Consider the following 11,160-nt stretch of genomic DNA (forward strand, 5'->3'; position numbering starts at 1 on the left):
TTTTCAGGTGGTATTGGTGTAAACGGTTTGAGAATGAAAGTCTCACGAAATATGGAATGACCAAAGCCTTCTTCTTCGGTCACCTCTAATAGTGGACAAATCATTCCTGCTTTATCTCGCGGTTTTGTCAGTAAACGTCAGGCTTTGCTCAAAATGTTTTTAAAAAATCGTACACCATCATTTCTTGCCGACTACTTTGACTTTCATTATGTGCACTTGAGCTACGACACTACTCCTGATGTTTGCCTCACAACTGTCGCACTCGAGAGACATGTAAACTTTCATTTTGGATGGAGACAACATGGCCGAAAGCAGTCCATCACATTTATGTTGTTGTTGCTGCTGCTGGAGCTGTTTGCTGCTAACAGACAACGCGGGAGGATGAGAGTGCAAAACAATATGCTGGGGGTTCTCTCACCTCTGCTACTTGCGCTTGCAGATGGAATGGCGATCAATACAGTTAGTGAGCTTTACAAGAGCCAAGAGAGGTCGGTGAAGGAACGTAGCATTTCACTTTCATTTCTTGCAAAACAAATATTGATGCAACTGTATTTTGAAGCTTTAGTTAAAATATATCTTTGTGGTTAGTAAAGGTGGCCCAGATGGGCCATTTTTCACTCAAAAAAGAGGGGGAAGAGCTGGATGAAGTGGCTGGGGAAAAGGAAGAGGTGGGCGAAGTGACTGGGGAGAAGGAAGAGCTGGGCGAAGTGGCTAGGGAGGAAAGAGTTGGATGAAGTGGCCGGGGAGAGGAAAGAGCTGGAAGAGGTGGCCGGGGAGAGGGATGAGCAGGACGAAGTGGCCGGGGAGAGGAAAGAGCTGGAAGAATTGGCCGGGGAGGGGAAAGAGCTAGACAAAGGGGCTGAGGAGAGGGAAGTGTGGGCTTCCCTGCTAAAGCTGCTGCCCCCGCAATCCGGCCCCAGAAAAGCGGAAGAAAATGGACTTTTTCCAGGAAGAAATCCTAAAACCATAAGACTAAATTGGCTTCAATTACTTTGTTTACCACCAAATGAATAGAGTGTAATTGTTTTCCATATTGCTTTGCTGCCTCCAACAGAACTGCTCACTGATTAGACAAAGGCAGAACGATGAGGGCCAGAAAAACAGATCTAGTTCAAGGGTATCTACATACCGTATACAGACGATGTGGCCAAGCCATTCATAATTACAGCAAACCTTCCTCTTGCAAACGCGCCGTCCTATTTATAAACCGGCCCGCTGATCCTTTTGACGTCCGCTCACGTGTCAGAGTGTCTTCGCCCGACAAAACAAGACATCCATAACGGTGCATTTGCGATAAGTGGCGGCCCATTTCCTTTCACATTAGAGCCCGGGCTGGCTAAAGCGATATGTTTTTTCCACCTCTTGTTCTGCGCAACAGTGGACCGTATTCCTCTTTCGTCCACCGGCGACTTAATTAATTATGCATGCAAGCCAAGTATGTCTTTCTTGCTCAAACGGCATCACATTGTTGTTTTAGACACCCACTTTCCTGGTTGATTAAAGATGAAACTGTCAACGTTAGGCTTATTTTCACCATAGTGAGGCCTGACATTTCTAATCATTTATTTGTATTATTATTTTAATCTGACCTCCTCTTGTTTAGTGGCTAACATTTGTCATTTTATTTACAGCGCGCCGACAACCACAATGATTGTGAAAACATTCCGATGAATACATCTTTAGTGAACCAGTGAAAACTGCACTGCTCGATGAAACCACACCTTTAGCATGAGCTGCCTATACACGTCTTAACGTTTGATATGACGCAGCATTACAGTATATCAAAGTACAATTTAAATAAAGAACACAATCTTTATATATTTGATTCTACCATTTTTCCTCTTTTTGTGTTGAACCTGTGTCGCTCCCTTTTATTACGTGGGTTATGTCATTCACTTTTGTATTTCTATTGCCTCAAATGAGCCTGATGTCGTATTACTCAGCCGTTGATTAAAAGCCATCCATCTTTTTTTTTTGGCACTTGTATATGGTTCAAGGTTTTTATTTCTTCAAAATCTTAACAAATTGGAAGTCTAAGCTTAATGGCATCGACTGTTTAACCGCAGAAATTCCACTGCACTGTTTTAATGCATTTTATACCCCCCCAAAATGCTTTTCCTGGTGACCTCAAATTACCCGCAATTAAAGTGCACAGCTCAAGAATGAAGTCAAAGTGAATTCTCATTTGAACTGGCTGAAATAAAAATAAAGACTCATATCAAATTCTTGTTTGAGATTATTTGATGAATGCCCACACAGTTGTAGTAGCCTATATTGCGGTGTTTTACTGTTTAACACACCACAGCACACAGAATCATCAAAATACTAAATTAATCCCCCCCAAAAAAGCTCAAAGTAACTCAAAAGCTCAAGAACTAAACAAAAAACTACAGGAGGCAAAACACAGTGTGATGAACATGAAGACTGACCCTTGAAAGATGGAAGGAAACCAGGAACTAAATACACGTGAACTGACGAGACAACAAGGCACACCTGGGCAGGGGCTAATGCGAACAGGTGGAAGTGAAAACCTAACGAGTCGACATAACGTGAAAAAAGCGACATTGGGAAAACCTGACAAAACTAAAATCAACAAAAACCATATCATAGAATCATAATTCTTTTCTTTGGCGAAATGTCGACAAGAGCTGACCTCGCCTCACAGATGGGAAAACATTGAGAAAAAAAAAATTGTCACAATGTGCTGTTCGACTATTTTGCATGGCTTGTCGAAAAGCATTATCTGATTTATATACAAAACGGCTATCCGAGTTCATTTCCCCTCAGTGGGACTAATAAAGGATTAAGGTTATTGCTGTGCTTGTTTTGCCTCCTTCCATTGCAGCATTTATTATCTTTCACAAATATGACTCGCCAATTCCATTGCGTTATGGGTCGAGCTTGAGACATGTAAGGTCTATTGTTTGGAATTAGCACTTTTATGATCATCTTTTTCAGCTTCAAAAAGTTGACGGGTTCTGAAGAGGCTTTATGCTTGGCCACTTTCCATTTTTTGTGTGCCGAATTTATATTAAATTCAAATCTTATTCATCAATCACAATTGAGATTTCGTTTTATCCGGACACTTACCATAAAAATTGCATGTTCTGAGAAAAGCAGTTCTTATACAATAGAGCACACTCCGTTGTCAACTTGTAATTTTTAGATGATATTTTCCATGAACTGGGACATGAGGGGAAGTCATATGGGCCCTAGTTGTTTTAAATGTTGCTTCCTTGACACGGAACCTTGGATACTGAAATACCTCAAAATGCAACTGCCAGGACAAATTTCACTCCCAAAAAAGCTTTTGGGCATTCTTTACAGTTATATATATATATATATATATATATATATATATATATATATATATATATATATATATATATATATATATTTTTTCAAATATAGCTTTTGCGTTAGATCTCATGTACTAGCACAATTGTTTCGGTAAGTTGGTGCATCGTGTGCTCTGGTTGAGCAGATGACGAACATCAATCATATCGTTACATTTGTCAGGGAAGTGTCTATACTGTAAGTCAGACTTTTGTGGAGGCTGGGGCATATCACATTCATTTTTTTCGTCTTGGGCCAGGGCATCATGCATACTGACCCTGTCACACAGCATTACACGATGACAATTTGAAAAGTTATGGACGTCGAAATGAAATGTTGCACTTTAAAAGGATCTACTTTGGAAAAGTTTTCTTCAAGCCAATTTTCAGGCTGCTGACCGCAACCTGTCAGCCGGGATCCTCCCCCCCCCCCCCCCCCCCCCTCAAGATTATGTCAAACACGCGTTTCCATTACAGGAAGGGGTCCTATCAAATATTAAATTGCGCTAATACACTGCGTTGGGCCATTGCCATGGAAATATGGACCGCCGTTCATACTGCAAACATTACGTCAAATTACTTGTAATCTCTGGGTGACTGCTGGTAATAAGGCCGGGTGGTTATGATATTCGCAGCTAATGGCTTTTCCTTTCATTACCGTCTTCCTGAGTGCGCAGAAATTAACTTGTACTTTCGATACAGGATGCGGATGTCAGGTGTGGAAGCGAATGGTCCTCCCAATAAACGAGAAAGCGGACACGGAAAAGTTTGAGCGTATTTTGTCCGAGTTGGAAGTAAACGGCTCTGATGTTGCTTACACGCTGTGAGAAGAAGCATGAAGGAATGTTTGGGCAAGTTTATATTAATGGTCTCCTTTTAGGACCTTTATGGACCTTTGAGGACCTCGGCCCCGCGGCCAACGGGAAACGGAAGCCTCGTCGCGGACATTGAAGCCTCACCACAAAAATAGACGATTACATAGACGGAAAAAATCTGCTTCCGACTATGCTTAGTTCGACTATTTCTTTTCAGTTTCCCGTCAATCGCCTACAAAATGGGCGTCCATCATCGGCGGATAGACGGACCGGACCGTCACATAGGCGGAATGCCCAGCTTTCTAACAATTTATTTGACTCGTCTGATATCGACATAAACCTTCAAATTAGTATCTTTGCACAGTGGGAAAAAAAACAAGAGAAAAATACCTGCTGAGTACTGTATATATTTTTGCAGGTGCACACCACAAGTGTGCTTCACAGCACCTTCTGATCTCTGCAGGTCTTTGCTTCCTGTTTGGAAGGTATAATCATGCCTACACTGTTTTATGCACGTTCAGAATCCCCCATGACCCTTCAAAGACAAGCAAGCGCATGATTCAGTAGACGCCTGTGCAAATGTGGTCAGAACACGGACGGTTCTCAGGAAGCTTCGCTTTGAACACTGTTACCACTCTCCTATAAAAAAAAAAAAAAAAAAAAACACAGTTTGGAGTGAAAGAATGACATATAGGGTGTTATTATTGCTGTCAGAACGCCGTCTTGAAACGTTACAAACGGTTGACGGTATACCAGTCCTAACCAACAAAAAACGGGTGTGTGCATTGCCGAGGGAACGATGAGTCACGCTGGATGGAAGAACCGATCATCATCGGATCAAAATGTAACTGTGACACATGATCAGGCAATTACTTTATCTCCAAAGCGCTTAGTCTGTCAGAGCAGCCAAGTTGATGAGAAATGGTGAGGTTTTTCACTAAATCTTTGGTTTAAAGCAGCGGCTTGATCACTTTGGCTGATGACATCTGACAAACACGGCGCCAGCTGACTGAGAGCCGCACTGTGACAAAGTGCCGCGGCAATACTGTGGAAAGCGCGGCTTTGCTGATTAGTGAATGGTCTGCACCTCGGCTTTGTCACTCAGCAAAGCAGCGATGGGCAGGTAGATAAGATATACTCACTGTAAGCTTTTGTCGACGGTCCATCGGATTTCGAGAAAGAAATCCAATTACCACATCATATTGCACTGGGACTTGAGAATGTGTCACATAAGCCGTTCCACAGCTGGGTCATTTAGAGGTGTCATGAAGGGCACAGATTCACTTTATAAAGCTAACAATAATTTATTGTACACAAGTATTAAGTAGTTTAAACAGCAGGTTTGAGACTTGTGAATGCAATGAATTTTTGAACTTGAGTCACCAAATTTGTCACTGTCCAAATCAATAAATGAAATCATGAAACCTTACCTGAAGCCAAAATTTTGTTTATTTATTTACCGGTATTTATTTATCTAATGCAGCATATGTAGGCCTTTCAAAAATAATGACAGACTGTTTTTCCAAAAATGGTTCCAAAAAGGGTGCTTGCTTTTCCGTTGAAACTTAGTTAGCCATACATAAACAGAAAAAAATGAAAGAGACACAGCCAGCTAAAACATGTGCAGTTTTTGTTTTTAATACAATTTATGGCCTTGAAATTTGAAAGGGAGATCCAACTGGAAGCTGCAATTTCAGTTTTATATATGAATCAGTTTATTCATCAGACTGATTCAGTATGCTAGCATTCAAGCTAGCTGTGAACAAAGCATAACAGAGAACTGTTAGTAGTAGTGCTCATGATTAAAAACTCAAAGTCTGTACTTCTATGATGAGGGATTCTAACCTCCAACCTAGTTTGAAATATCAAATATTTTGGGGGCCAACCAGAGTGTTTAATACAGCACGTTCACCATGTTTGTTTAGCATGTTGCCGGAGAGCTTATCATTGTTTTTATGTGTATTGCGGTAGAGCTTTTGCGCATGCAAAATGTCGAAAATATATCCATCCTAAGTTTCCAACAAACATTGTCTTACTAGAGTGTAGCAGTTTGCCTTGCTATAATTCATACGGGACAGTCCCGGTGTAAAATAACTAAGCATGTGATTGTCTTAAGAAAAGGAAAAACTAGATGAGACTATACACTATCTGATTCAGTGTACATGTTTTGTCATATTTAAAAAAAATGGTTAAATCAACATTTGTTATCTATTTCAGATGAGTTCAATCATTCTAATATGTTAAGTAGGCTGCAGATTTGAGGATTTGACATGAACACATTATTTTAACATCAAACAGAGTGCCATTAATAGCAATAGGCCCTTGGTCGTAATCTTTCCATAAAGCAATATTTAAATAATGTGACAGTCACGATTCCTTATCGTCACTTCGCTTCAAATAATTTTGCAACTAAATATACTCTGTGGAGGGGTTGGGGTAAGATTGCTCAAAGGCCAAAGTTTTTCACAAAGAATAATTTTTGCTTTTTGAAATGAGACACAAGCACAAATGAATGATGATTAAAACTAAATGAAGGGAATGAGAGCTCGACAGAAGAGAACATGGTGCAGAGAACATGGCCTTGGACTTATCTCTTTTAGTCGCTGTTGCCATGCCTACTTACTTTTATTTTTCCTGCATCACATACAAGTGCCATTTCCTGGTAAAATGTTGAGAACGATGCAACTTCAACACAATGCCCCACAAGAAGGATGAAGCATAACCTGACAACATTTTCTGTGGATGTGAGGTAAACCTTCTTAGACTCACACTAAAATCAAATGAGGTTATAATTAACAGAATACATTTTATAAGCAGAGGTCGGCATTATACTAAATTTTGCTGGTCCGTCATCTGTCAGCGGCCAATCCGTCTATTTTTCACGCTGAACCAAATTGTAATCGTCAGTTTGTCAGGCCGTCATTAAGTGAGTCCGTCCTCCGACGCCCCCAAAAATACGTCAGCAAAATGGGCGTCCGTCAGTGACGGTCCGTCAACCCGTCACTCACACAATCCGGGATGACGGATCGTCGCTGACAGACGCGGTTAGTGACGATTAGTCTGACAGACGAAAATCCACTTCTGTCAGTGTTTAGTCCGTCAATGAAAATTTCCCCACTGTGGGATCAATAAACGCATTCTTATCTTATCTTATCTTATTTTTAAAAAGTGTCCTGTCATTTGTCAATCGTTAGCAAAATGGGCGTCCGTCATTGAGGGACTGACGAACCGGTCCATCAGTCTGAAGGAATGCCCGCCTCTGTTTATGAGTACAAAGGCATTTGATTTCCTCGCAAATAAGTATAATGGATTTCAAAGAAAAACAAAACTGTCTATCAAAGTGGTTTGGAAAATTGACTGAATGAAGTTTCACACATTTACACATTACAGTAAACCATTATATTTCCTCACGTTCTTTTGTGAAGCAACGACTCATTTACTTGTTCATCCATGTCAATTTGTCAAACCGAAAAATAACACGCATTCATCTTTATGAATCAATAAACTAAGCACATAATGATAGGGAATAATAAACTTTAGTACAATTATGTTTCAATGGACAGCAGGGAGCATACATATTTCAATTCATGACATTATCCGTGGTACATGCCCTTAAGGTTTCCAGCTCTCTGCTTGTAAAACCCTGCATGGGTTCACTTTAGTTTTACGAATATTTTACGATAATGTACCCTATGTTTTGCAGTTGGGCTGTTCATCCTAATGAGACAGACATTTCAATGAGTGAGTCCTGATTAATGCAAAGTACATCAGCGTTTGGCCAAGATCAATAAAATCTATGCTTATGAACATGAAAAGGTGTATTATGCTTTCTCAGCGCCCAACTCGTTGCCTTCAGTCCATCCCAGCAACGTAATTAGCTTCCTTTCATGTGAAACAACGGGATCCAAAGATACGTTTGAGCACAAAACAACCCGATGTTTGATCTGACTCATCTGCTGCATTGGCTGATGTTGTTGGGTGAAGGTTTTCCCATCTTGAATCTTGTATAGTTTGTCGGATATACGTTTAAGCCTTTCTGTTCGTAGCCTGCAAAACGTAACGAATTATTTATGAGAAAACAATGAAACGTCTTTAGGGCGAAATATGATAATTGCGTTCTGAAAGCTGTCGCGGGCGACAGGAAAGAACGAGCACGATATACGACATATGAGACAAAATTGAACAGCCGTGCACATTACAGACAATGTATAGAAAGCTTGGTCATCAAAAAGTAAAAATCACTCAAAGCGTTTATCATTGTCGTTTGAAATGTTGTGTGGCACTGCACGTTGATGTTCTTACGCTTGCCGTCTTATGTAGCTAAATACAAAAGAAACAAATCTTAGTTTGATAAAATGCTTATATTAATGAATTAGTTATATTAATCCACCCACTTTCCGTACTGCTTGTCCTCATTTGGTTTGCTGGTCAATTGGAGACTATCCTAGGCAAACCTTGGAACTGTGAGGCAGACATGCTAACCGTTCCACCGTGCTCCCCGCAATGCACTTATATCCATCCATTTTTTATACCGATTGTCCTCATTTACTGTATGTCGGGGGTGAGCTGTAGACTGTCCCATAAATCAATAAAATCTTGATCGGAATGGGCTCGATCGGGTCAGAATATTCCCAACGGGCTGTGAACATGAAGCATTAGTATTCCGATCAGGCATTTAATCCGATTATCTGTGTCCATGTAAACGTAGCCGTTGTCACTTTATTGCCACCCAGCTTGACGTCACTATGCAATGCAATGCGGCACAACTATTTCCAAAATGGGCCAGACTGTATGGAAGGGACATTTTCCGCAGAAACCTCACATCATGTTATGCTGATCCGATATGATCATCACACAAAAGAAATAGGCTACAATTATTAAGGCAACATATTTTCGACTAGATTTTGTGTTCATTCAAAAAAAGGAAAGTAAACTCTGTGCCTTGGCTGCTCTGCGGCAATTTATGGTCCAGAAAATCCAGTTACGGTAATTCACACCTCTCTCCACAGCACTGCAATGTGACATCCATATGGTTGTCCAAACCTGTCAATAATCTGTGAGTCTAGAAGGCCGTGATTGTTTGGTTTAGCACATTTTCCAGTCAATTACCCAGCTGTTACTTTGTACTCTTTTCCTCGCACGCGCTGATTAGCTTTCCAAAGGAAAATCCAGTCGGCCCGAATGCAGTCTGTATTTTTAGCCCCACTCGCTTTGTTAATGTTTATTTGTGCTTCTAAGTACGCAATCACGACTAAAATGAAGTAGAGTGCCGCAGGCTCATCGACACATTGCCACCGGTTAGACACATATATTTTTTTTTTCTGAACTTGCATCGTGGTTCGGTGGGTGGGGAAATAAGTGGAGGTTAGTACGGATGGAGTCATTTGCAACAGAAAGCCGTGCAAGACAGAATACAAAGTGACATGTACAATTGCTCCTTAATTGAACATAACAATCAGGCGTGATGAGCCCCATTTGTTCTTTTGTTTCTTGTTTTTGAACCACCTTCAAATGAGTCGTATCTGAAAGGACAATGATTGCAGCGCTCCAAGTCCATGAGCTGTTCAGCGTGCAGCTGGGCTGTGGACAGCTCGTTAATGGTGACCGACTATTCCAGTGATACCGTTAAAACAATTCGGAATGCTTTACATTTCTCATTTTTCTTCACTTGGGGGCGACCCACTGCAATATTCTGACCTCATTTAACACAATGCGCAAAAAAGGCAATGGCATACTGATGCATCTAGTGTCATCAGTAGAGGTCAAAGTTCATATTCCCTGTGAGACATACCACCACGGAAAATTTCTTTCACCCTGCTGTGAAAGGAGAACAAGAACCTCAAGACTGGCGGGTCAGCGTGCACTTACGTCTTTATCAATAATGCAAGGTGCCTCCATTTGAACTTAGGAATGACACAGCATGCATGTAGCTGTTCATACATAAACCATAGCATGCAGTGGCTGGTGAGGTGAGGGAATAGCTGCTGTCCAAATCACTGTGTGGATACCAACTCCGCGCTTACATTCGCCAGTCGAGTCATCCCGTATGCAACATGAAAAGAAACAGCAAACAAGTAGATGTAAAAAGTTAAAGGCACTTGTACTACACTGTAAAAAATATGTTTTTATATTTTGGAGCTAAAACAGTCATTTATGTTAAAACAACTTACAAATATAAATTATTGGCACAAAAGACGATTTGATACGGTTTTCGATATGTTAGGTGCGAAACGATTCGAGGACGGTTCGATTTGAAAGTGGAACGATTCGGTTCGTTTCAACTCAGTGAGATTACGATTCGATTTGACATAGTAAGGCTCAGTTCAATAGTGTACGATGGAATTACTTTTTGGTTGTTACCATACACACATTTGAGTGAATTTGTCAGTCCTGTAAATGTGCCAATTCCTTCCAAGATATATCCCTCCAATAAAAGCCGATTTGATCATTTTCAAAATGGAACGATTTGATTCAGTTTGATGCATTCGCACCTTTTAAATCCAAAAACGGTTTTCCGGTAAAAACTGTTTTTTATTACACGGCTAGTAATCACCCAATGTTAAATCTGGGACTGTTTCTCTGCAAACAAATTTATTCTGTTGCATTACTGGCAACATGTGGACACAATATAATTTCAGCTGTCGCTACATAGTGCGAGAACATTTAGTTGTTTGGCTTGTCACTATACATCACAGGCATAGTTAGATGAACACACACATTTTGTACTCAATTTTAACACCGCTGCACACCTGATGAGCACACTAACGTGCATTGACACAGTATTTGGGAATCATCAATGTAGATAGACAGTTCTAGTAAAGTTACAAACATAAAATTGGATGAAATCCAAATAAAAACGTGAGCTGCATTCCGTGAAAAACAATGTGCAAAAAAAAAAAAAAGAAAAAGGAATGCGGTCCCCCCTGTTACAATACAACGTCGAAGAACGAATAAGAAGTAGGAAAAGAAAGTCACAGTCTGACCCGTCACGCTCTACATGTGATAAGAGT

This window comes from Filicampus tigris, chromosome 15 (assembly GCF_054856515.1).
Source record: "Filicampus tigris isolate MCC_2025a chromosome 15, RoL_Ftig_1.0, whole genome shotgun sequence".
NCBI lineage: Eukaryota > Metazoa > Chordata > Actinopteri > Syngnathiformes > Syngnathidae > Filicampus > Filicampus tigris.